Source organism: Anomaloglossus baeobatrachus, chromosome 1 (genome assembly GCF_048569485.1).
Source record: "Anomaloglossus baeobatrachus isolate aAnoBae1 chromosome 1, aAnoBae1.hap1, whole genome shotgun sequence".
Lineage (NCBI taxonomy): Eukaryota > Metazoa > Chordata > Amphibia > Anura > Aromobatidae > Anomaloglossus > Anomaloglossus baeobatrachus.
The window spans coordinates 172,414,499-172,440,273 of NC_134353.1; the positions used below are offsets into that span (position 1 = coordinate 172,414,499).

Below are 25,775 nucleotides of genomic sequence, written 5' to 3' on the forward strand. Positions count from 1 at the left end.
GGAAGCTGGGACCCAGTCTGAGCGAGGGACGGAACACGTCCTTCCCACACCAAGGTTTGCAGGCCCTACCTCAGTCAGTGTTTCACCCACACTCTACAGCTCCGGAATGTCATGCTCTTCAGCCTCCTCCTGCGCATCCTCATCCACTGTACCCTCCACACCAGTCCCAAGCTGGAAGCACTGCAGCACTGCCTCGGCGAAGCGGCAACAGGCTGTGCTGAAGCTAATCTGCATAGGTGACAAACCCCACAATGCAGAAGAGCTGTGGACAGCTCTGAAACAGCAGGCAGATCACTGGCTCACACCTCTGAACCTAAAGCCAGGAAAGGTCGTGTGTGACAAAGGCCGGAACCTGGTGGCGGCTTTGAGGCGAGGCCAGCTGACACATGTTCCATGCGTGGCCCATGTGCTCAACCTCGTGGTTCAGCGGTTTCTAAAGTCATACCCAGAGCTGTCTGATCTGCTGGTAAAAGTTCGCCGCCTGTCTGCACATTTTCGAAAGTCACCTACTGCTTCAGCCGGCCTTGCCGGCTTTCAGCGCAGTTTGCATCTTCCGGCTCACAGACTGGTGTGTGATGTCCCCACGCGTTGGAATTCAACTCTGCACATGTTGGTCAGGATATGTGAGCAGAAGAGGGCAGTTGTTGAGTACCTGCATCACCTAAGCCGTCGGGAAATGGGTCAAACTCCACACATAACACCTGAGGAGTGGAGATGGATGTCAGACCTATGTACCATCCTCCAAAACTTTGAGGACTCCACCAAGATGGTGAGTGGTGATGACGCCATTATTAGCGTCACCATACCGCTACTCTGCCTTCTAAAACGGTCTCTGCTCAAAACCAAACATGATGCATTGCAGGCGGAGCGCGATGAGTTGCAGCAAGAAACAGTAGTGGGTGTGGGTGATAACACACAGCCCAGCCTCGTCTCATCACAACGTGCAGTGGAGGACTATGACGAGGAGGAGGATGAAGACATGGAGCAAATCTCCGGCCAAATTGAGGATATGACATGCACACCAGTCATATCCTCGGTTCAGCGTGGCTGGCCAGAGGACAGGGTAGATGAGGAGGAGGAGGAGGAGGAGGAGGAGGAGGACAGCATGTTCAGTCAACGTGTTGGTCAGGCTACTGAAGTCCTGGCTGTTAAGAGTCTGGCGCACATGGCTGACTTTATGGTAAGCTGCCTGTCTCGTGACCCTCGCGTTAAGAACATCTTGGCCGACAATCATTACTGGTTGGTAACACTGTTAGACCCACGCTACAAGGAGAACTTTATGTCTCTTATTCCCGAGGCGGAGAGGTCAACCAAAATGCAGCAGTTCCGGAAGGCCATAGTCACGGAAGTAGGCAAAGCATTCCCCTCACAAAACGCTAGCGGCATAGGTCAGGAATCAGTGGACAACCAAGGCGTACAGCCGAGAGAGGCACAAGTCCAATCCGCCAGAGGTAGGGGAACAGTCTTTAAGATGTGGGACAGTTTTCTCAGCCCCTCACGTACCACAGCCCCTGAGGTGCGGGGTAGTGCCACAAGAAATCCTAAGTTTGCCCAGATGCTCAAGGAGTACCTTGCAGATCGAACAACTGTACTCCGACATTCCTCTGTGCCTTACAATTATTGGGTATCCAAGGTGGACACGTGGCATGAATTGGCTCTCTACGCCTTGGAAGTCCTGGCCTGCCCTGCCGCTAGCGTTTTGTCAGAGCGTGTTTTTAGTGCCGCAGGTGGAATCATTACAGATAAACGCACCCGCCTGTCAACTGAAAATGCTGACAGGCTGACTCTGATCAAGATGAACAAGGGTTGGATTGGGCCAGACTTCACCACACCACCAGCAAATGAGAGCGGAATTTAAAGTTTGTAACGGGAATTTGCCATGTACCTCCAGTCACCCATGGGTACACACTTCTGGACTTTGGATAATCGCTGGACTGCTCCTCCTTCTCTTCATGCACCACCATGATGACCGTTACAAGAGTAAGGCCTTTGTTTCAGGTATACCCCCAGTGGTAAATTTTTTCGCCCATTCTTTGCAGAATGGACATTACAACGACAGGAGACCCGCTCCTTTGCAATGGGAACAATGTTTTGAGGCCCTCATGCATGTCTCTATGCAGGGACAACGTGGAGCCTCCCAATTTTTGGCTGCCCTGCCAAAGGGCTATACTATAATACACCCACTTCCTGACAATGGACACTTAATGTTTTGAGGCCCTCATGCACGTCTCTATCCAGGGACAACGTGGGGCCTCCCAATTTTTGGCTGCCCTGCCAAAGGGCTATACTACAAAAGACCCACTTCCTGACAATGGACACTTAATGTTTTGAGGCCCTCATGCACGTCTCTATCCAGGGACAACGTGGAGCCTCCCAATTTTTGGCTGCCCTGCCAAAGGGCTATACTACAAAAGACCCACTTCCTGACAATGGACACTTAATGTTTTGAGGCCCTCATGTACGTCTCTATCCAGGGACAACGTGGAGCCTCCCAATTTTTGGCTACCCTGCCTAAGGGCTATACTATAATACACCCACTTCCTGACAATGGACACTTAATGTTTTGAGGCCCTCATGCACGTCTCTATCCAGGGACAACGTGGAGCCTCCCAATTTTTGGCTGCCCTGCCAAAGGGCTATACTACAAAAGACCCACTTCCTTCCAATGGGCACTTCAGGTTTACAGGCCCTCATGCACGTCTCTATCCAGGGACAACGTGGAGCCTCCCAATTTTTGGCTGCCCTGCCAAAGGGCTATACTACAAAAGACCCACTTCCTTCCAATGGGCACTTCAGGTTTACAGGCCCTCATGCACGTCTCTATGCAGGGACAACGTGGAGCCTCCCAATTTTTGGCTGCCCTGCCTAAGGGCTAAACTATAATACACCCACTTCCTGACAATGGACACTTAATGTTTTGAGGCCCTCATGCACGTCTCTATCCAGGGACAACGTGGAGCCTCCCAATTTTTGGCTGCCCTGCCTAAGGGCTATACTACAATAGACCCACTTCCTTACAATGGGCACTTCATGTTTACAGGCCATCATGCACGTCTGTATGCAGGGGCATTGGTGAACCTCACAATTTTGGACTGCCCTGGCAAAGGAAAATACTACAAAGACTCAGTTCCTCAAAATGGGCACATTAGACTCAGAGGCCTTTATGTACGTCTCTTCTCAGGGACATCGGAGTGCCACACAATGTTTTACGTAAAATCTTTCATGTATTGATCTCAAAAAGTAACATACATTAGCTCTATCTCACTATTGGGTATGTGCCCTTAACATTTCCGCCATGAAAAATCATTTTGGTGTCATTTTGGAAGGTTTTCTGGTGAATCCGTAAAAATGGCGTAAAACGCGGACAAAATTGTTCACAGCTGTGACTTTTGAGTGATAAATGCTTCAAGGGGTCTTCCCCATGCTGTTGCCATGTCATTTGAGCACTCTTCGGAGACTTTTGTGCCATTTTTAGGGTTCTACATGCTGCCGGTGGTCATTTCACAAAAATACTCGGGTCTCCCATAGGATAACATTGGGCTCGGTGCTCGGGCCGAGTACACGAGTATCTTGGGAGGCTCGGCCCGAGCTTCGAGCACCCGAGCTTTTTAGTACTTGCTCATCACTAATAAAAATGTAACCTTTTTCACACCTTTCAATAATATCATTTAGACAGCTTATCCATATCAGGCTGAACTTAGCACAAGTTTTGTTTAAACGTGACTTATCAAGTAAATTTGCTTTCTTTCTATAAAGTTTAAATAAGAAAATTAAGGAATAAAATGGAAAATTCTTTCTTTTAAATAGTGATTAAAAAAATTATGTAAATCATTTCATTTAATACATCGGACTCTCTAAAACAAAGAGTCATTCTGTGTAATAAAAATTCTTGAGTATTTTGTGTGCTTTATGCAATCATCAAAGTCTTTTTTGGAAAGACTAAAGCACATCAGAGTAAAGGAAGTGCACCACAATGTAAAAGTTTCTAAAAATCTTCAAATTTTATGTATCAAAAACAAAAAAACATTATTTCTTTTTTTTAATATGTAGGGGGTATAGCTCAGTGGCAGAGCATTTGACTGCAGATCAAGAGGTCCTTGGCTCAAATCCAAGTGCCCCCTGTAGTAATGTTTTCATAAAAATGTAACCTTTTTCACACCTTTCAATAATATCATTTAGACAGCTTATCCATATCAGGCTGAACTTAGCACAAGTTTTGTTTAAACGTGACTTATGAAGTAAATTTGCTTTCTTTCTATAAAGTTTAAATAAGAAAATTAAGGAATAAAATGGAAAATTCTTTCTTTTAAATAGTGATTAAAAAAATTATGTAAATCGTTTCATTTAATACATCGGACTCTCTAAAACAAAGAGTCATTCTGTGTAATAAAAATTCTTGAGTATTTTGTGTGCTTTATGCAATCATCAAAGTCTTTTTTGGAAAGACTAAAGCACATCAGAGTAAAGGAAGTGCACCACAATGTAAAAGTTTCTAAAAATCTTCAAATTTTATTTATCAAAACCAAAAAAACATTATTTCTTTTATTAATATGTAGGGGGTATAGCTCAGTGGCAGAGCATTTGACTGCAGATCAAGCGGTCCTTGGCTCAAATCCAAGTGCCCCCTGTAGTGTGGTTTTCATAAAAATGCAACCTTTTTCACACCTTTCAATAATATCATTTAGACAGCTTATCCATATCAGGCTGAACTTAGCACAAGTTTTGTTTAAACGTGACTTATGAAGTAAATTTGCTTTCTTTCTATAAAGTTTAAATAAGAAAATTAAGGAATAAAATGGAAAATTCTTTCTTTTAAATAGTGATTAAAAAAATTATGTAAATCGTTTCATTTAATACTTCGGACTCTCTAAAACAAAGAGTCATTCTGTGTAATAAAAATTCTTGAGTATTTTGTGTGATTTATGCAATCATCAAAGTCTTTTTTTTGGAAAGACTAAAGCACATCAGAGTAAAGGAAGTGCACCACAATGTAAAAGTTTCTAAAAATCTTTAAATTTTATGTATCAAAAACAAAAAAACATTATTTCTTTTATTAATATGTAGGGGGTATAGCTCAGTGGCAGAGCATTTGACTGCAGATCAAGAGGTCCTTGGTTCAAATCCAAGTGCCCCCTGTAGTATGGTTTTCATAAAAATTTAACAATTTTCACACCTTTCAATAATATCATTTAGACAGCTTATCCATATCAGGCTGAACTTAGCACAAGTTTTATTTAAACGTGACTTATGAAGTAAATTTGCTTTCTTCTATAAAGTTTAAATAAGAAAATTAAGGAATAAAATGGAAAATTCTTTCTTTTAAATAGTGATTAAAAAAATTATGTAAATCATTTCATTTAAAACATCGGAATCTCTAAAACAAAGAGTCATTCTGTGTAATAAAAATTCTTGAGTATTTTGTGTGCTTTATGCAATCATCAAAGCCTTTTTTGGAAAGACTAAAGCACATCAGAGTAAAGGAAGTGCACCACAATGTAAAAGTTTCTAAAAATCTTCAAATTTTATGTATCAAAAACAAAAAAACATTATTTATTTTATTAATATGTATGGGGTATAGCTCAGTGGCAGAGCATTTGACTGCAGATCAAGAGGTCCTAGGTTCAAATCCGAGTGCCCCCTGTAGTATGGTTTTCATAAAAAGTAACAATTTTCACACCTTTCAATAATATCATTTAGACAGCTTATCCATATCAGGCTGAACTTAGCACAAGTTTTGTTTAAACGTGACTTATGAAGTAAATTTGCTTTCTTTCTATAAAGTTTAAATAAGAAAATTAAGGAATAAAATGGAAAATTCTTTCTTTTAAATAGTGATTAAAAAAATTATGTAAATCGTTTCATTTAATACTTCGGACTCTCTAAAACAAAGAGTCATTCTGTGTAATAAAAATTCTTGAGTATTTTGTGTGATTTATGCAATCATCAAAGTCTTTTTTTTGGAAAGACTAAAGCACATCAGAGTAAAGGAAGTGCACCACAATGTAAATGTTTCTAAAAATCTTTAAATTTTATGTATCAAAAACAAAAAAACATTATTTCTTTTGTTAATATGTTAGAGAGTATAGCTCAGTGGCAGAGCATTTGACTGCAGATTAAGAGGTCCTTGGTTCAAATCCGAGTGCCCCCTGTAGTATGGTTTTCATAAAAATGTAACAATTTTCACACCTTTCAATAATATCATTTAGACAGCTTATCCATATCAGGCTGAACTTAGCACAACTTTTATTTAAACGTGACTTATGAAGTAAATTTGCTTTCTTTCTACAAAGTTTAAATAAGAAAATTAAGGAATAAAATGGAAAATTATTTCTTTTAAATAGTGATTAAAAAAATTATGTAAATCGTTTCATTTAATACATCGGACTCTCTAAAACAAAGAGTCATTCTGTGTAATAAAAATTCTTGAGTATTTTGTGTGCTTTATGCAATCATCAAAGTCTTTTTTGGAAAGACTAAAGCACATCAGAGTAAAGGAAGTGCACCACAATGTAAAAGTTTCTAAAAATCTTCAAATTTTATGTATCAAAAACAAAAAAACATTATTTCTTTTATTAATATGTAGGGGGTATAGCTCAGTGGCAGAGCATTTGACTGCAGGTCAAGAGGTCCTTGGTTCAAATCCGAGTGCCCCCTGTAGTATGATTTTCATAAAAATGTAACCATTTTCACACCTTTCAATAATATCATTTAGACAGCTTATCCATATCAGGCTGAACTTAGCACAAGTTTTATTTAAACGTGACTTATGAAGTAAATTTGCTTTCTCTCTATAAAGTTTAAATAAGAAAATTAAGGAATAAAATGGAAAATTCTTTCTTTTAAATAGTGATTAAAAAAATTATGTAAATCATTTCATTTAATACATCGGACTCTCTGAAACAAAGAGTCATTCTGTGTAATAAAAATTCTTGAGTATTTTGTGTGCTTTATGCAATCATCAAAGCCTTTTTTGGAAAGACTAAAGCACATCAGAGTAAAGGAAGTGCACCACAATGTAAAAGTTTCTAAAAATCTTTAAATTTTATGTATCAAAAACAAAAAAACATTATTTCTTTTATTAATATGTAGGGGGTATAGCTCACTGGCAGAGCATTTGACTGCAGATTAAGAGGTCCTTGGTTCAAATCCAAGTGCCCCCTGTTGTATGGTTTTCATAAAAATGTAACAATTTTCACACCTTTCAATAATATCATTTAGACAGCTTATCCATATCAGGCTGAACTTAGCACAAGTTTTATTTAAACGTGACTTATGAAGTAAATTTGCTTTCTTTCTATAAAGTTTAAATAAGAAAATTAAGGAATAAAATGGAAAATTCTTTCTTTTAAATAGTGATTAAAAAAATTATGTAAATCGTTTCATTTAATACATCGGACTCTCTGAAACAAAGAGTCATTCTGTGTAATAAAAATTCTTGAGTATTTTGTGTGCTTTATGCAATCATCAAAGCCTTTTTTGGAAAGACTAAAGCACATCAGAGTAAAGGAAGTGCACCACAATGTAAACGTTTCTAAAAATCTTCACATTTTATGTATCAAAAACAAAAAAACATTATTTCTTTTATTAATATGTAGGGGGTATAGCTCAGTGGCAGAGCATTTGACTGCAGATCAAGAGGTCCTTGGCTCAAATCCGAGTGCCCCCTGTAGTATGGTTTTCATAAAAATGTAACCTTTTTCACACCTTTCAATAATATCATTTAGACAGCTTATCCATATCAGGCTGAACTTAGCACAAGTTTTGTTTAAACGTGACTTATGAAGTAAATTTGCTTTCTTTCTATAAAGTTTAAATAAGAAAATTAAGGAATAAAATGGAAAATTCTTTCTTTTAAATAGTGATTAAAAAAATTATGTAAATCGTTTCATTTAATACATCGGACTCTCTAAAACAAAGAGTCATTCTGTGTAATAAAAATTCTTGAGTATTTTGTGTGATTTATGCAATCATCAAAGTCTTTTTTTTGGAAAGACTAAAGCACATCAGAGTAAAGGAAGTGCACCACAATGTAAAAGTTTCTAAAAATATTTAAATTTTATGTATCAAAAACAAAAAAACATTATTTCTTTTATTAATATGTAGGGGGTATAGCTCACTGGCAGAGCATTTGACTGCAGATCAAGAGGTCCTTGGTTCAAATCCAAGTGCCCCCTGTTGTATGGTTTTCATAAAAATGTAACAATTTTCACACCTTTCAATAATATCATTTAGACAGCTTATCCATATCAGGCTGAACTTAGCACAAGTTTTATTTAAACGTGACTTATGAAGTAAATTTGCTTTCTTTCTATAAAGTTTAAATAGGAAAATTAAAGAATAAAATGGAAAATTCTTTCTTTTAAATAGTGATTAAAAATTATGTAAATCGTTTCATTTAATACATCGGACTCTCTAAAACAAAGAGTCATTCTGTGTAATAAAAATTCTTGAGTATTTTGTGTGCTTTATGCAATCATCAAAGCCTTTTTTGGAAAGACTAAAGCACATCAGAGTAAAGGAAGTGCACCACAATGTAAAAGTTTCTAAAAATCTTCAAATTTTATGTATCAAAAACAAAAAAACATTATTTCTTTTATTAATATGTAGGGGGTATAGCTCAGTGGCAGAGCATTTGACTGCAGATCAAGAGGTCCTTGGCTCAAATCCAAGTGCCCCCTGTTGTATGGTTTTCATAAAAATGTAACCTTTTTCACACCTTTCAATAATATTATTTAGACAGCTTATCCATATCAGGCTGAACTTAGCACAAGTTTTATTTAAACGTGACTTATGAAGTAAATTTGCTTTCTTTCTATAAAGTTTAAATAAGAAAATTAAGGAATAAAATGGAAAATTCTTTCTTTTAAATAGTGATTAAAAAAATTATGTAAATCGTTTCATTTAATACATCGGACTCTCTATAACAAAGAGTCATTCTGTGTAATAAAAATTCTTGAGTATTTTGTGTGATTTATGCAATCATCAAAGTCTTTTTTGGAAAGACTAAAGCACATCAGACTAAAGGAAGTGCACCACAATGTAAAAGTTTCTAAAAATCTTTAAATTTTATTTATCGAAAACAAAAAAACATTATTTCTTTTATTAATATGTAGGGGGTATAGCTCAGTGGCAGAGCATTTGACTGCAGATCAAGAGGTCCTTGGCTCAAATCCGAGTGCCCCCTGTAGTATGGTTTTCATAAAAATGTAACCTTTTTCACACCTTTCAATAATATCATTTAGACAGCTTATCCATATCAGGCTGAACTTAGCACAAGTTTTGTTTAAACGTGACTTATGAAGTAAATTTGCTTTCTTTCTATAAAGTTTAAATAAGAAAATTAAGGAATAAAATGGAAAATTCTTTCTTTTAAATAATGATTAAAAAAATTATGTAAATCGTTTCATTTAATACTTCGGACTCTCTAAAACAAAGAGTCATTCTGTGTAATAAAAATTCTTGAGTATTTTGTGTGATTTATACAATCATCAAAGTCTTTTTTTTGGAAAGACTAAAGCACATCAGAGTAAAGGAAGTGCACCACAATGTAAAAGTTTCTAAAAATCTTCAAATTTTATGTATCAAAAACAAAAAAACATTATTTCTTTTACTAATATGTAGGGGGTATAGCTCAGTGGCAGAGCATTTGACTGCAGATCAAGAGTCTTTGGTTCAAATCCGAGTGCCCCCTGTAGTATGGTTTTCATAAAAAAGTAACAATTTTCACACCTTTCAATAATATCATTTAGACAGCTTATCCATATCAGGCTGAACTTAGCACAAGTTTTGTTTAAACGTGACTTATGAAGTAAATTTGCTTTCTTTCTATAAAGTTTAAATAAGAAAATTAAGGAATAAAATGGAAAATTCTTTCTTTTAAATAGTGATTAAAAAAATTATGTAAATCGTTTCATTTAATACTTCGGACTCTCTAAAACAAAGAGTCATTCTGTGTAATAAAAATTCTTGAGTATTTTGTGTGATTTATGCAATCATCAAAGTCTTTTTTTTGGAAAGACTAAAGCACATCAGAGTAAAGGAAGTGCACCACAATTTAAATGTTTCTAAAAATCTTTAAATTTTATGTATCAAAAACAAAAAATCATTATTTCTTTTGTTAATATGTTAGAGAGTATAGCTCAGTGGCAGAGCATTTGACTGCAGATCAAGAGGTCCTTGGTTCAAATCTGAGTGCCCCCTGTAGTATGGTTTTCATAAAAATGTAACAATTTTCACACCTTTCAATAATATCATTTAGACAGCTTATCCATATCAGGCTGAACTTAGCACAACTTTTATTTAAACGTGACTTATGAAGTAAATTTGCTTTCTTTCTACAAAGTTTAAATAAGAAAATTAAGGAATAAAATGGAAAATTATTTCTTTTAAATAGTGATTAAAAAAATTATGTAAATCGTTTCATTTAATACATCGGACTCTCTAAAACAAAGAGTCATTCTGTGTAATAAAAATTCTTGAGTATTTTGTGTGCTTTATGCAATCATCAAAGTCTTTTTTGGAAAGACTAAAGCACATCAGAGTAAAGGAAGTGCACCACAATGTAAAAGTTTCTAAAAATCTTCAAATTTTATGTATCAAAAACAAAAAAACATTATTTCTTTTATTAATATGTAGGGGGTATAGCTCAGTGGCAGAGCATTTGACTGCAGGTCAAGAGGTCCTTGGTTCAAATCCGAGTGCCCCCTGTAGTATGATTTTCATAAAAATGTAACCATTTTCACACCTTTCAATAATATCATTTAGACAGCTTATCCATATCAGGCTGAACTTAGCACAAGTTTTATTTAAACGTGACTTATGAAGTAAATTTGCTTTCTTTCTATAAAGTTTAAATAAGAAAATTAAGGAATAAAATGGAAAATTCTTTCTTTTAAAGAGTGATTAAAAAAATTATGTAAATCATTTCATTTAATACATCGGACTCTCTGAAACAAAGAGTCATTCTGTGTAATAAAAATTCTTGAGTATTTTGTGTGCTTTATGCAATCATCAAAGCCTTTTTTGGAAAGACTAAAGCACATCAGAGTAAAGGAAGTGCACCACAATGTAAACGTTTCTAAAAATCTTCACATTTTATGTATCAAAAACAAAAAAACATTATTTCTTTTATTAATATGTAGGGGGTATAGCTCGGTGGCAGAGCATTTGACTGCAGATCAAGAGGTCCGTGGCTCAAATCCGAGTGCCCCCTGTAGTATGGTTTTCATAAAAATGTAACCTTTTTCACACCTTTCAATAATATCATTTAGACAGCTTATCCATATCAGGCTGAACTTAGCACAAGTTTTGTTTAAACGTGACTTATGAAGTAAATTTGCTTTCTTTCTATAAAGTTTAAATAAGAAAATTAAGGAATAAAATGGAAAATTCTTTCTTTTAAATAGTGATTAAAAAAATTATGTAAATCGTTTCATTTAATACATCGGACTCTCTGAAACAAAGAGTCATTCTGTGTAATAAAAATAATTGAGTATTTTGTGTGCTTTATGCAATCATCAAAGCCTTTTTTGGAAAGACTAAAGCACATCAGAGTAAAGGAAGTGCACCACAATGTAAACGTTTCTAAAAATCTTCACATTTTATGTATCAAAAACAAAAAAACATTATTTCTTTTATTAATATGTAGGGGGTATAGCTCAGTGGCAGAGCATTTGACTGCAGATCAAGAGGTCCTTGGCTCAAATCCGAGTGCCCCCTGTAGTATGGTTTTCATAAAAATGTAACCTTTTTCACACCTTTCAATAATATCATTTAGACAGCTTATCCATATCAGGCTGAACTTAGCACAAGTTTTGTTTAAACGTGACTTATGAAGTAAATTTGCTTTCTTTCTATAAAGTTTAAATAAGAAAATTAAGGAATAAAATGGAAAATTCTTTCTTTCTTCAGCGCTCTATTGGGAGACCCAGACGATTGGGGTATAGCTACTGCCCTCCGGAGGCCACACAAAGCACTACACTAAAAAGTGCAAGGCCCCTCCCCTTCTGGCTATACCCCCCCGTGGCATCACGGGTACTCCAGTTTTCAAGCTTTGTGCGAAGGAGGTCAGACATTCCATGCATAGCTCCACAGATTTTAGTCAGCAGTAGCTGCTGACTATTTCGGATGGAAGAAAAGAGGGCCCATATAGGGTTCCCAGCATGCTCCCTTCTCACCCGTTGATGGTGTTGTAAGGTTGAGGTACCTATTGCTGGTACAGAGGCTGGAGCCCCACATGCTGTTTTCCTTCCACATCCCCTTGTAGGGCTCTGTGGAAGTGGGATCCTGCCGGCCTCAAAGCTCTGACGCCGGGCTCCATCCACAGACCCATAGCACCTGGTGGATGCCGAGCAGGAGTACCATCAGGGACAAGGCCCTGCATCATACAGGTACTCTGTGTCCCCGGCAGGCACAGACACACTCCGGGCTGGCTGGGTGTTGTAGTGCGCCGGGGACCGTAACGCTAGAGCTAGTGTTCCTACAGTTTAACTGGGGGACTTTTTTCTGTGTTGTGGGAACGCAGCGCCGACCCCCGCTGGACCGGCGGCGCTGCTGTGACTTTTAGTTCGCCGGGGACACGCCGACCGCGCTTTTACGGCGGTGGCGTTTATAAATCTAGTCCCCGGCTTTTGCGGCCTAGGACGCCGGCAGCTCCGATTCGTTCCCGCCCCCACCCTGTCAATCAGGGTAGGGGAGAGACGCTGTTTCACGGCAGCGACGAGGGCTGGAGCCTGATTTACATGCTCCAGCCCTCTCACTAGGCACAGAGGGAAGCAGGCTTCCCGCTCTTAGTCAGGAACGCCCAGGGCCCGCCCCCCCTCCTCTCTCAGGACGCCGGCAGCCATTACATGCATGTCTGGCTGGAGGAAGGACGCAAGGCTCTGGGAGACCTGGACTAGGGGGCTTTGGAGATCACACACCCGCTCTTAAGCGGGCGGTAAGCGGCTTTTCAGCTGGCCCCTCTAGTGCCTCAGTGTGTATTAGTGTACTGTGTCACTGGACATATATATATTTCCTTATTGCTTGCACTGTGAGGTCGCTTCCTGGCTGTATATCCAGATCGCTCTGAGGAGGCAGCAACATGTCATCCACAAAACGCAAGGCTGCCAAGGCTAGGGCTGTGTACACTGCGTGTGCTGCATGTGGGGCTGCTCTACCAGCAGGCTCCAAGGACCCCCATTGTGTGCAATGCTCAGATCCGGTGCTGCTTCGCCAGCCGGAGTCAGGAGAGATAGTGACCCAGGCTGAGACGCCTGTGAGTCCTGCCCCGGTGTCAGGGACAGACTTTGCAGTTTTTGCTGATAATATGTCTGTGACTATGGCAAAAATCCTTGAAACTTTGCAATCCATGCCTGGGGCTCAGTCTATGGACACGGCGAGGTCTCTGTCCTCTAATCCCCCTCAGTTGGATTTAATCCAGACTGCAAGGGGGTCCCCGGCTTCACAGGCTGAGTATTATGACTCAGATGATAGCCCCAGCCACCCTAAGCGAGCTCGCTGGGAAAGACCCTCAACGTCATCACACTGCTCAGGGTCTCAGCGCAATCAGTCGCTCTGTGATGCGTCTGATGAGAGTGATCAGGAGTCTTATCCTGGAACCCCTCTCAATCTGGATACCCCGGATGGGGACGCCATGGTAAACGATCTTATCTCAGCCATCAATAGACTGTTAGATATTTCTCCCCCAGCTCCTTCAGCAGAGGAGGCAGCTGCAGAGCAGGAGAAGTTTCGTTTTCTCTATCCCAAGCGTAAATTAAGTGCTTTCTTGGATCACTCTGACTTCAGAGAGTCAATCCAGAAACACGACGCTCATCCAGAAAGGCGTTTCTCTAAACGTTCTAAGGATACACGTTTTCCTTTCCCCCCTGATGTGGTCAAGCGCTGGACCCAGTGTCCAAAAGTTGACCCCCCGATTTCCAAACTTGCAGCTAGATCCATAGTTGCAGTGGAGGATGGCGCTTCACTTAAGGATGCCAATGACAGACAGATGGACCTCTGGTTAAAATCTGTCTATGAAGCTATCGGCGCGTCGTTTGCTCCAGCATTCGCAGCCGTATGGGCACTCCAAGCTATTTCAGCAGGGTTAGCAAAAGTGGATGCTATCTTACATCCAGCGGTGCCGCAAGTGGCGTCCCTTACCTCGCAGATGTCCGCGTTTGCGTCTTACGCTATCAATGCGGTCCTAGAATCTACCAGCCGCACCTCAATGGCGTCCGCCAATTCGGTAGTTTTGCGCAGAGCCTTGTGGTTAAAGGACTGGAAAGCAGATGCTGGTTCCAAAAAATGTTTAACCAGCCTGCCTTTATCTAGAGATAGACTGTTTGGCGAGCCATTGGCTGACATCATTAAACAGTCCAAGGGTAAAGACTCTTCTTTGCCCCAGCCCAGATCAAGCAAACCTCAGCAGAAAAGATGGCAGCAGAAGTTTCAGTCCTTTCGAGGTTCGGGCAAGACACAATTCTCCTCGTCCAAAGGGACTCAGAGGACGCAAAGAAGCTCAGATTCCTGGCGGGCTCACGCGCGCCCCAAGAAAGCAAATGGAGGAACCGCTTCCAAAGCGGCTACCTCATGACTTCCAGCTCCCCCCCTCCGCATCTCCGGTCGGGGGCAGGCTCTCCCGCTTTTCCGTCATTTGGATGTCACAGGTCAAAGACCGGTGGGTGACAGACATTTTGTCTCGCGGGTACAGAATCGAGTTCAGTTCTCGTCCTCCAGCTCGGTTCTTCAGAACCTCCCCACATCCAGACCGAGCAGATGCCCTGCTGCAGGCGGTGGACTCCCTAAGAGCGGAAGGAGTAGTGGTTCCTGTACCGCCTCAGGAACAAGGGAGAGGGTTTTACTCCAATCTCTTTGTGGTTCCAAAAAAGGACGGCTCGTTCCGTCCTGTTCTGGATCTAAAGCTGCTCAACAAACATGTGCACGCCAGGCGGTTCCGGATGGAAACCCTCCGCTCTGTCGTGGCCTCAATGTCTCAAGGAGACTTCCTTGCCTCAATAGACATCAAAGATGCTTATCTCCACGTGCCAATTGCTACAGAACATCAACGTTTTCTACGTTTTGTGATAGGAAACGAACATCTTCAGTTCGTAGCTCTGCCATTCGGTCTGGCGACAGCCCCACGGGTTTTCACCAAGGTCATGGCGGCAGTGGTAGCGGTCTTGCACTCTCAGGGACACTCGGTGATCCCTTACCTAGACGATCTACTTGTCAAGGCACCCTCTCAAGAGGCATGCCAACTCAGTCTACATGCTACACTGGAGACTCTACAGACGTTCGGATGGATCATCAACTTTCCAAAGTCGAATCTGTCTCCGACACAGTCACTAACGTATCTTGGCATGGAGTTCCATACTCGAGCAGCGAGAGTGAAGCTTCCGCTGAACAAGCAGTGGTCACTACAGACAGGGGTGCAATCCCTCCTTCAGGGTCAGTCGCACCCCTTACGGCGCCTCATGCACTTCCTCGGGAAGATGGTGGCAGCCATGGAAGCAGTTCCCTTTGCGCAGTTTCATCTGCGTCCACTTCAATGGGACATTCTCCGCCAATGGGACGGGAAGTCAACGTCCCTGGACAGGAAAGTCTCTCTTTCCCAGACGGCCAAGGACTCTCTACAATGGTGGCTCCTTCCCACCTCATTGTCTCAGGGAAGATCCTTCCTGCCCCCATCCTGGGCAGTGGTCACGACAGATGCGAGTCTGTCAGGGTGGGGAGCAGTGTTTCTCCACCACAGGGCTCAGGGGACGTGGACTCCGCAGGAGTCCACCCTTCAGATCAATGTTCTGGAAATCAGAGCAGTGTATCTTGCCCTACTAGCCTTCCAGCAGTGGCTGGAAGGAAGGCAGATCCGAATTCAGTCGGACAACTCCACAGCGGTGGCATACATCAACCACCAAGGGGGGACACGCAGTCGGCAAGCCTTCCAGGAAGTCCGGCGGATTCTGATGTGGGTGGAAGCCACGGCCTCCACCATATCCGCAGTTCACATCCCCGGCGTAGAAAACTGGGAAGCAGACTTCCTCAGTCGCCAGGGCATGGACGCAGGGGAATGGTCCCTTCACCCGGACGTGTTTCAGGAAATCTGTCGCCGATGGGGAGTGCCGGACGTCGACCTAATGGCGTCCCGGCACAACAACAAGGTCCCGGCATTCATGGCGAGGTCGCGCGATCAAAGAGCTCTGGCGGCAGACGCATTGGTTCAAGATTGGTCGCAGTTCCGGCTCCCATACGTCTTTCCACCTCTGGCACTCTTGCCCAGAGTGTTATGCAAGATCAGATCCGATTGCAGCCGCGTCATACTCGTCGCCCCAGACTGGCCGAGGAGATCGTGGTATCCGGATCTGTGGCATCTCACGGTCGGTCGACCGTGGTCACTGCCAGACCGACCAGACTTACTGTCCCAAGGGCCGTTTTTCCATCAGAATTCTGCGGCCCTGAACCTGACTGTGTGGCCATTGAGTCCTGGATCCTAGCGTCTGCAGGATTATCTCAAGGAGTCGTAGCCACAATGAGACAAGCTAGGAAGTCAACGTCTGCTAAGATCTACCACAGAACGTGGAAGATTTTCTTATCTTGGTGCTCTGCACAGAGAGTATCCCCTTGGCCATTTGCATTGCCCACCTTTCTTTCCTTCCTGCAATCGGGGTTGGAAAAGGGCTTGTCGCTCAGCTCCCTTAAAGGGCAAGTCTCGGCACTGTCGGTGTTTTTTCAGAAGCGTCTAGCACGTCTTCCTAAGGTGCGCACGTTCCTACAGGGGGTCTGTCATATTGTGCCCCCGTACAAGCGGCCGTTAGATCCATGGGATCTGAACAGAGTACTTGTTGCTCTGCAAAAGCCGCCCTTCGAGCCTCTAAAGGACGTTTCCTTTTCTCGCCTGTCACAGAAAGTGGCGTTTCTTGTCGCGATCACATCGCTTCGGCGAGTGTCTGAGCTGGCAGCTTTGTCATCCAAGGCTCCTTTCCTGGTGTTCCACCAGGACAAGGTAGTGCTGCGCCCCATTCCGGAGTTTCTCCCTAAGGTCGTATCCTCGTTTCATCTTAATCAGGATATATCCTTGCCTTCCTTTTACCCTCATCCGGTTCACCGGTATGAAAAGGACTTACGTTTGCTAGATCTGGTGAGAGCACTCAGAATCTACATTTCCCGAACGGCGCCCATGCGCCGTTCCGATGCTCTTTTTGTCCTTGTCGCTGGTCCGCGCAAGGGATTGCAGGCTTCTAAAGCCACCCTGGCTCGATGGATCAAAGAACCAATTCTAGAGGCCTACCGCTCTGCGGGGCTTCCGGTTCCTTCAGGGCTAAAAGCCCACTCAACCAGAGCCGTGGGTGCGTCCTGGGCATTACGACACCAGGCTTCGGCTCAACAGGTGTGCCAGGCAGCAACCTGGTCCAGTCTGCACACTTTCACCAAGCATTATCAGGTGCATACCTATGCTTCGGCGGATGCCAGCTTAGGTAGAAGAGTCCTGCAGGCGGCAGTGACATCCCCGTAGGGGAGGGCTGTTTTTTTGCAGCTCTAACATGAGGTATTTCTTTACCCACCCAGGGACAGCTTTTGGGCGTCCCAATCGTCTGGGTCTCCCAATAGAGCGCTGAAGAAGAAGGGAATTTTGTTACTTACCGTAAATTCCTTTTCTTCTAGCTCTTATTGGCAGACCCAGCACCCGCCCTGTTGTCCTTCGGGATTTTTTTGTTGTTTGCGGGTACACATGTTGTTCATGTTGAACGGTTTTTTCGGTTCTCCGATGTTTCTCGGAGTTAATTTGTTTAAACCAGTTATTGGCTTCCTCCTTCTTGCTTTGGCACTAAAACTGGAGTACCCGTGATGCCACGGGGGGGTATAGCCAGAAAGGGAGGGGCCTTGCACTTTTTAGTGTAGTGCTTTGTGTGGCCTCCGGAGGGCAGTAGCTATACCCCAATCGTCTGGGTCTCCCAATAAGAGCTAGAAGAAAAGGAATTTACGGTAAGTAACAAAATTCCCTTCTTTAAATAGTGATTAAAAAAATTATGTAAATCGTTTCATTTAATACATCGGACTCTCTAAAACAAAGAGTCATTCTGTGTAATAAAAATTCTTGAGTATTTTGTGTGATTTATGCAATCATCAAAGTCTTTTTTTTGGAAAGACTAAAGCACATCAGAGTAAAGGAAGTGCACCACAATGTAAAAGTTTCTAAAAATCTTTAAATTTTATGTATCAAAACAAAAAAACATTATTTCTTTTATTAATATGTAGGGGGTATAGCTCACTGGCAGAGCATTTGACTGCAGATCAAGAGGTCCTTGGTTCAAATCCAAGTGCCCCCTGTTGTATGGTTTTCATAAAAATGTAACAATTTTCACACCTTTCAATAATATCATTTAGACAGCTTATCCATATCAGGCTGAACTTAGCACAAGTTTTATTTAAACGTGACTTATGAAGTAAATTTGCTTTCTTTCTATAAAGTTTAAATAGGAAAATTAAAGAATAAAATGGAAAATTCTTTCTTTTAAATAGTGATTAAAAATTATGTAAATCGTTTCATTTAATACATCGGACTCTCTAAAACAAAGAGTCATTCTGTGTAATAAAAATTCTTGAGTATTTTGTGTGCTTTATGCAATCATCAAAGCCTTTTTTGGAAAGACTAAAGCACATCAGAGTAAAGGAAGTGCACCACAATGTAAAAGTTTCTAAAAATCTTCAAATTTTATGTATCAAAAACAAAAAAACATTATTTCTTTTATTAATATGTAGGGGGTATAGCTCAGTGGCAGAGCATTTGACTGCAGATCAAGAGGTCCTTGGCTCAAATCCAAGTGCCCCCTGTTGTATGGTTTTCATAAAAATGTAACCTTTTTCACACCTTTCAATAATATTATTTAGACAGCTTATCCATATCAGGCTGAACTTAGCACAAGTTTTATTTAAACGTGACTTATGAAGTAAATTTGCTTTCTTTCTATAAAGTTTAAATAAGAAAATTAAGGAATAAAATGGAAAATTCTTTCTTTTAAATAGTGATTAAAAAAATTATGTAAATCGTTTCATTTAATACTTCGGACTCTCTAAAACAAAGAGTCATTCTGTGTAATAAAAATTCTTGAGTATTTTGTGTGATTTATGCAATCATTAAAGTCTTTTTTTTGGAAAGACTAAAGCACATCAGAGTAAAGGAAGTGCACCACAATGTAAAAGTTTCTAAAAATCTTCACATTTTATGTATCAAAAACAAAAAAACATTATTTCTTTTATTAATATGTAGGGGGTATAGCTCAATGGCAGAGCATTTGACTGCAGATCAAGAGGTCTCTGGCTCAAATCCAAGTGCCCCCTGTAGTATGGTTTTCATAAAAATGTAACCTTTTTCACACCTTTCAATAATATCATTTATACAGCTTATCCATATCAGGCTGAACTTAGAAAAAGTTTTATTTAAACGTGACTTATGAAGTAAATTTGCTTTCTTTCTATAAAGTTTAAATAAGAAAATTAAGGAATAAAATGGAAAATTCTTTCATTTAAATAGTGATTAAAAAAATTATGTAAATCGTTTCATTTAATACATCGGACTCTCTAAAACAAAGAGTCATTCTGTGTAATAAAAATTCTTGAGTATTTTGTGTTATTTATGCAATCATCAAAGTCTTTTTTTTGGAAAGACTAAAGCACATCAGAGTAAAGGAAGTGCACCACAATGTAAAAGTTTCTAAAAATCTTTAAATTTTATGTATCAAAAACAAAAAAACATTATTTCTTTTGATAATATGTAGGGGGTATAGCTCAGTGGCAGAGCATTTGACTGCAGATCAAGAGGTCCTTGGTTCAAATCTGAGTGCCCCCTGTAGTATGGTTTTCATAAAAATGTAACAATTTTCACACCTTTCAATAATATCATTTAGACAGCTTATCCATTTCAGGCTGAACTTAGCACAAGTTTTATTTAAACGTGACTTATGAAGTAAATTTGCTTTCTTTCTATAAAGTTTAAATAAGAAAATTAAGGAATAAAATGGAAAATTCTTTCTTTTAAATAGTGATTAAAAAAATTATGTAAATCGTTTCATTTAATACATCGGACTCTCTAAAACAAAGAGTCATTCTGTGTAATAAAAATTCTTGAGTATTTTGTCTGATTTATGCAATCATCAAAGTCTTTTTTTTGGAAAGACTAAAGCACATCAGAGTAAAGGAAGTGCACCACAATGTAAAAGTTTCTAAAAATCTTTAAATTTTATGTATCAAAAACAAAAAAACATTATTTCTTTTATTAATATGTAGGGGGTATAACTCAGTGGCAGAGCATTTGACTGCAGATCAAGAGGTCCTTGGTTCAAATCCAAGTTCCCCCTGTAGTATGGTTTTCATAAAAATGTAACAATTTTCACACCTTTCAATAATATCATTTAGACAGCTTATCCATATCAGGCTGAACTTAGCACAAGTTTTGTTTAAACGTGACTTATGAAGTAAATTTTCTTTCTTTCTATAAAGTTTAAATAAGAAAATTAAGGAATAAAATGGAAAATTCTTTCTTTTAAATAGTGATTAAAAAAATTATGTAAATCGTTTCATTTAATACATCGGACTCTCTAAAACAAAGAGTCCTTCTGTGTAATAAAAATTCTTGAGTATTTTTTGTGCTTTATGCAATCATCAAAGTCTTTTTTGGAAAGACTAAAGCACATCAGAGTAAAGGAAGTGCACCACAATGTAAAAGTTTCTAAAAATCTTCAAATTTTATATATCAAAAACAAAAAAACATTATTTCTTTTATTAATATGTAGGGGGTATAGCTCAGTGGCAGAGCATTTGACTGCAGATCAAGAGGTCCTTGGCTCAAATCCAAGTGCCCCCAGTAGTATGGTTTTCATAAAAATATAACTTTTTTCACACCTTTCAATAATATCATTTAGACAGCTTATCCATATCAGGCTGAACTTAGCACAAGTTTTATTTAAATGTGACTTATGAAGTAAATTTGCTTTCTTTCTATAAAGTTTAAATAAGAAAATTAAGGAATAAAATGGAAAATTCTTTCTTTTAAATAGTGATTAAAAAAATTATGTTAATCATATCATTTAATACATCGGACTCTCTAAAACAAAGAGTCATTCTGTGTAATAAAAATTCTTGAGTGTTTTGTGGGATTTATGCAATCATCAAAGTCTTTTTTTTGGAAAGACTAAAGCACATCAGAGTAAAGGAAGTGCACCACAATGTAAAAGTTTCTAAAAATCTTTAAATTTTATGTATCAAAAACAAAAAAACATTATTTATTTTATTAATATGTAGGGGGTATAGCTCAGTGGCAGAGCATTTGACTGCAGATCAAGAGGTCCTTGGTTCAAATCCGAGTGCCCCCTGTAGTATGGTTTTCATAAAAATGTAACAATTTTCACACCTTTCAATAATATCATTTAGACAGCCTATCCATATCAGGCTGAACTTAGCACAAGTTTTATTTAAACGTGACTTATGAAGTAAATTTGCTTTCTTTCTATAAAGTTTAAATAAGAAAATTAAGGAATAAAATGGAAAATTCTTTCTTTTAAATAGTGATTAAAAAAATTATGTAAATCATTTCATTTAATACTTCGGACTCTCTAAAACAAAGAGTCATTCTGTGTAATAAAAATTCTTGAGTATTTTGTGTGATTTATGCAATCATCAAAGTCTTTTTTTTGGAAAGACTAAAGCACATCAGAGTAAAGGAAGTGCACCACAATGTAAAAGTTTCTAAAAATCTTCAAATTTTATGTATCAAAAACAAAAAAACATTATTTCTTTTATTAATATGTAGGGGGTATAGCTCAGTGGCAGAGCATTTGACTGCAGATCAAGAGGTCCTTGGCTCAAATCCGAGTGCCCCCTGTAGTATGGTTTTCATAAAAATGTAACATTTTTCACACCTTTCAATAATATCATTTAGACAGCTTATCCATATCAGGCTGAACTTAGCACAAGTTTTGTTTAAACGTGACTTATGAAGTAAATTTGCTTTCTTTCTATAAAGTTTAAATAAGAAAATTAAGGAATAAAATGGAAAATTCTTTCTTTTAAATAGTGATTAAAAAAATTATGTAAATCGTTGCATTTAATACATCGGACTCTCTAAAACAAAGAGTCATTCTGTGTAATAAAAATTCTTGAGTATTTTGTGTTATTTATGCAATCATCAAAGTCTTTTTTTTGGAAAGACTAAAGCACATCAGAGTAAAGGAAGTGCACCACAATGTAAAAGTTTCTAAAAAACTTTAAATTTTATGTATCAAAAACAAAAAAACATTATTTCTTTTATTAATATGTAGGGGGTATAGCTCAGTGGCAGAGCATTTGACTGCAGATCAAGAGGTCCTTGGTTCAAATCCGAGTGCCCCTTGTAGTATGGTTTTCATAAAAATGTAACAATTTTCACACCTTTCAATAATATCATTTAGACAGCTTATCCATATCAGGCTGAACTTAGCACAAGTTTATTTAAACGTGACTTATGAAGTAAATTTGATTTCTTTCTATAAAGTTTAAATAAGAAAATTAAGGAACAAAATGGAAAATTCTTTCTTTTAAATAGTGATTAAAAAAATTATGTAAATCGTTTCATTTAATACATCGGACTCTCTAAAACAAAGAGTCATTCTGTGTAATAAAAATTCTTGAGTATTTTGTGTGCTTTATGCAATCATCAAAGTCTTTTTTGGAAAGACTAAAGCACATCAGAGTAAAGGAAGTGCACCACAATGTAAAAGTTTCTAAAAATCTTCAAATTTTATGTATCAAAAACAAAAAAACATTATTTCTTTTATTAATATGTAGGGGGTATAGCTCAGTGGCAGAGCATTTGACTGCAGATCAAGAGGTCCTTGGCTCAAATCCAAGTGCCCCCTGTTGTATGGTGTTCATAAAAATGTAACCTTTTTCACACCTTTCAATAATATTATTTAGACAGCTTATCCATATCAGGCTGAACTTAGCACAAGTTTTATTTAAACGTGACTTATGAAGTAAATTTGCTTTCTTTCTATAAAGTTTAAATAAGAAAATTAAGGAATAAAATGGAAAATTCTTTCTTTTAAATAGTGATTAAAAAAATTATGTAAATCGTTTCATTTAATACTTCGGACTCTCTAAAACAAAGAGTCATTCTGTGTAATAAAAATTCTTGAGTATTTTGTGTTATTTATGCAATCATCAAAGTCTTTTTTTTGGAAAGACTAAAGCACATCAGAGTAAAGGAAGTGCACCACAATGTAAAAGTTTCTAAAAAACTTTAAATTTTATGTATCAAAAACAAAAAAACATTATTTCTTTTATTAATATGTAGGGGGTATAGCTCAGTGGCAGAGCATTTGACTGCAGATCAAGAGGTCCTTGGTTCAAATCCGAGTGCCCCTTGTAGTATGGTTTTCATAAAAATGTAACAATTTTCACACCTTTCAATAATATCATTTAGACAGCTTATCCATATCAGGCTGAACTTAGCACAAGTTTATTTAAACGTGACTTATGAAGTAAATTTGCTTTCTTTCTATAAAGTTTAAATAAGAAAATTAAGGAACAAAATGGAAAATTCTTTCTTTTAAATAGTGATTAAAAAAATTATGTAAATCGTTTCATTTAATACATCGGACTCTCTAAAACAAAGAGTCATTCTGTGTAATAAAAATTCTTGAGTATTTTGTGTGCTTTATGCAATCATCAAAGTCTTTTTTGGAAAGACTAAAGCACATCAGAGTAAAGGAAGTGCACCACAATGTAAAAGTTTCTAAAAATCTTCAAATTTTATGTATCAAAAACAAAAAAACATTATTTCTTTTATTAATATGTAGGGGGTATAGCTCAGTGGCAGAGCATTTGACTGCAGATCAAGAGGTCCTTGGCTCAAATCCAAGTGCCCCCTGTTGTATGGTTTTCATAAAAATGTAACCTTTTTCACACCTTTCAATAATATTATTTAGACAGCTTATCCATATCAGGCTGAACTTAGCACAAGTTTTATTTAAACGTGACTTATGAAGTAAATTTGCTTTCTTTCTATAAAGTTTAAATAAGAAAATTAAGGAATAAAATGGAAAATTCTTTCTTTTAAATAGTGATTAAAAAAATTATGTAAATCGTTTCATTTAATACTTCGGACTCTCTAAAACAAAGAGTCATTCTGTGTAATAAAAATTCTTGAGTATTTTGTGTGATTTATGCAATCATTAAAGTCTTTTTTTTGGAAAGACTAAAGCACATCAGAGTAAAGGAAGTGCACCACAATGTAAAAGTTTCTAAAAATCTTCACATTTTATGTATCAAAAACAAAAAAACATTATTTCTTTTATTAATATGTAGGGGGTATATCTCAATGGCAGAGCATTTGACTGCAGATCAAGAGGTCTCTGGCTCAAATCCAAGTGCCCCCTGTAGTATGGTTTTCATAAAAATGTAACCTTTTTCACACCTTTCAATAATATCATTTATACAGCTTATCCATATCAGGCTGAACTTAGAAAAAGTTTTATTTAAACGTGACTTATGAAGTAAATTTGCTTTCTTTCTATAAAGTTTAAATAAGAAAATTAAGGAATAAAATGGAAAATTCTTTCTTTTAAATAGTGATTAAAAAAATTATGTAAATCGTTTCATTTAATACATCGGACTCTCTAAAACAAAGAGTCATTCTGTGTAATAAAAATTCTTGAGTATTTTGTGTTATTTATGCAATCATCAAAGTCTTTTTTTTGGAAAGACTAAAGCACATCAGAGTAAAGGAAGTGCACCACAATGTAAAAGTTTCTAAAAATCTTTAAATTTTATGTATCAAAAACAAAAAAACATTATTTCTTTTATTAATATGTAGGGGGTATAGCTCAGTGGCAGAGCATTTGACTGCAGATCAAGAGGTCCTTGGTTCAAATCCGAGTGCCCCTTGTAGTATGGTTTTCATAAAAATGTAACAATTTTCACACCTTTCAATAATATCATTTAGACAGCTTATCCATATCAGGCTGAACTTAGCACAAGTTTTATTTAAACGTGACTTATGAAGTAAATTTGCTTTCTTTCTATAAAGTTTAAATAAGAAAATTAAGGAATAAAATGGAAAATTCTTTCTTTTAAATAGTGATTAAAAAAATTATGTAAATCGTTTCATTTAATACATCGGACTCTCTATAACAAAGAGTCATTCTGTGTAATAAAAATTCTTGAGTATTTTGTGTGATTTATGCAATCATCAAAGTCTTTTTTGGAAAGACTAAAGCACATCAGACTAAAGGAAGTGCACCACAATGTAAAAGTTTCTAAAAATCTTCAAATTTTATATATCAAAAACAAAAAAACATTATTTCTTTTATTAATATGTAGGGGGTATAGCTCAGTGGCAGAGCATTTGACTGCAGATCAAGAGGTCCTTGGCTCAAATCCAAGTGCCCCCAGTAGTATGGTTTTCATAAAAATATAACTTTTTTCACACCTTTCAATAATATCATTTAGACAGCTTATCCATATCAGGCTGAACTTAGCACAAGTTTTATTTAAATGTGACTTATGAAGTAAATTTGCTTTCTTTCTATAAAGTTTAAATAAGAAAATTAAGGAATAAAATGGAAAATTCTTTCTTTTAAATAGTGATTAAAAAAATTATGTTAATCATATCATTTAATACATCGGACTCTCTAAAACAAAGAGTCATTCTGTGTAATAAAAATTCTTGAGTGTTTTGTGGGATTTATGCAATCATCAAAGTCTTTTTTTTGGAAAGACTAAAGCACATCAGAGTAAAGGAAGTGCACCACAATGTAAAAGTTTCT

At 38.0% G+C, this 25,775-nt stretch overlaps 19 non-coding genes across 19 annotated transcripts; all 19 read left to right on the plus strand.

Annotated features, from left to right (window-relative positions):
* Positions 1–4,049: 4,049 nt before the first annotated feature.
* TRNAC-GCA (transfer RNA cysteine (anticodon GCA)) lies at positions 4,050–4,121 on the plus strand. Its single transcript has one exon. It is a non-coding gene; the product is annotated as a tRNA-Cys (tRNA).
* Positions 4,122–5,063: 942 nt separating this feature from the next.
* On the plus strand, positions 5,064–5,135 carry TRNAC-GCA (transfer RNA cysteine (anticodon GCA)). Its single transcript has one exon. It is a non-coding gene; the product is annotated as a tRNA-Cys (tRNA).
* Positions 5,136–6,582: 1,447 nt separating this feature from the next.
* TRNAC-GCA (transfer RNA cysteine (anticodon GCA)) lies at positions 6,583–6,654 on the plus strand. Its single transcript has one exon. It is a non-coding gene; the product is annotated as a tRNA-Cys (tRNA).
* A 940-nt stretch (positions 6,655–7,594) lies between these two features.
* On the plus strand, positions 7,595–7,666 carry TRNAC-GCA (transfer RNA cysteine (anticodon GCA)). Its single transcript has one exon. It is a non-coding gene; the product is annotated as a tRNA-Cys (tRNA).
* Positions 7,667–8,606: 940 nt separating this feature from the next.
* TRNAC-GCA (transfer RNA cysteine (anticodon GCA)) lies at positions 8,607–8,678 on the plus strand. Its single transcript has one exon. It is a non-coding gene; the product is annotated as a tRNA-Cys (tRNA).
* A 434-nt stretch (positions 8,679–9,112) lies between these two features.
* TRNAC-GCA (transfer RNA cysteine (anticodon GCA)) lies at positions 9,113–9,184 on the plus strand. The gene has a single exon. It is a non-coding gene; the product is annotated as a tRNA-Cys (tRNA).
* Positions 9,185–10,634: 1,450 nt separating this feature from the next.
* On the plus strand, positions 10,635–10,706 carry TRNAC-GCA (transfer RNA cysteine (anticodon GCA)). Its single transcript has one exon. It is a non-coding gene; the product is annotated as a tRNA-Cys (tRNA).
* Positions 10,707–11,646: 940 nt separating this feature from the next.
* TRNAC-GCA (transfer RNA cysteine (anticodon GCA)) lies at positions 11,647–11,718 on the plus strand. Its single transcript has one exon. It is a non-coding gene; the product is annotated as a tRNA-Cys (tRNA).
* A 7,016-nt stretch (positions 11,719–18,734) lies between these two features.
* TRNAC-GCA (transfer RNA cysteine (anticodon GCA)) lies at positions 18,735–18,806 on the plus strand. Its single transcript has one exon. It is a non-coding gene; the product is annotated as a tRNA-Cys (tRNA).
* Positions 18,807–19,750: 944 nt separating this feature from the next.
* On the plus strand, positions 19,751–19,822 carry TRNAC-GCA (transfer RNA cysteine (anticodon GCA)). The gene has a single exon. It is a non-coding gene; the product is annotated as a tRNA-Cys (tRNA).
* Positions 19,823–20,764: 942 nt separating this feature from the next.
* On the plus strand, positions 20,765–20,836 carry TRNAC-GCA (transfer RNA cysteine (anticodon GCA)). The gene has a single exon. It is a non-coding gene; the product is annotated as a tRNA-Cys (tRNA).
* A 436-nt stretch (positions 20,837–21,272) lies between these two features.
* Positions 21,273–21,344, plus strand: TRNAC-GCA (transfer RNA cysteine (anticodon GCA)). Its single transcript has one exon. It is a non-coding gene; the product is annotated as a tRNA-Cys (tRNA).
* A 436-nt stretch (positions 21,345–21,780) lies between these two features.
* TRNAC-GCA (transfer RNA cysteine (anticodon GCA)) lies at positions 21,781–21,852 on the plus strand. The gene has a single exon. It is a non-coding gene; the product is annotated as a tRNA-Cys (tRNA).
* Positions 21,853–22,288: 436 nt separating this feature from the next.
* Positions 22,289–22,360, plus strand: TRNAC-GCA (transfer RNA cysteine (anticodon GCA)). The gene has a single exon. It is a non-coding gene; the product is annotated as a tRNA-Cys (tRNA).
* Positions 22,361–22,793: 433 nt separating this feature from the next.
* TRNAC-GCA (transfer RNA cysteine (anticodon GCA)) lies at positions 22,794–22,865 on the plus strand. Its single transcript has one exon. It is a non-coding gene; the product is annotated as a tRNA-Cys (tRNA).
* A 436-nt stretch (positions 22,866–23,301) lies between these two features.
* TRNAC-GCA (transfer RNA cysteine (anticodon GCA)) lies at positions 23,302–23,373 on the plus strand. The gene has a single exon. It is a non-coding gene; the product is annotated as a tRNA-Cys (tRNA).
* Positions 23,374–23,806: 433 nt separating this feature from the next.
* On the plus strand, positions 23,807–23,878 carry TRNAC-GCA (transfer RNA cysteine (anticodon GCA)). Its single transcript has one exon. It is a non-coding gene; the product is annotated as a tRNA-Cys (tRNA).
* A 944-nt stretch (positions 23,879–24,822) lies between these two features.
* On the plus strand, positions 24,823–24,894 carry TRNAC-GCA (transfer RNA cysteine (anticodon GCA)). The gene has a single exon. It is a non-coding gene; the product is annotated as a tRNA-Cys (tRNA).
* A 434-nt stretch (positions 24,895–25,328) lies between these two features.
* TRNAC-GCA (transfer RNA cysteine (anticodon GCA)) lies at positions 25,329–25,400 on the plus strand. Its single transcript has one exon. It is a non-coding gene; the product is annotated as a tRNA-Cys (tRNA).
* The last annotated feature ends 375 nt before the right edge of the window (positions 25,401–25,775 follow it).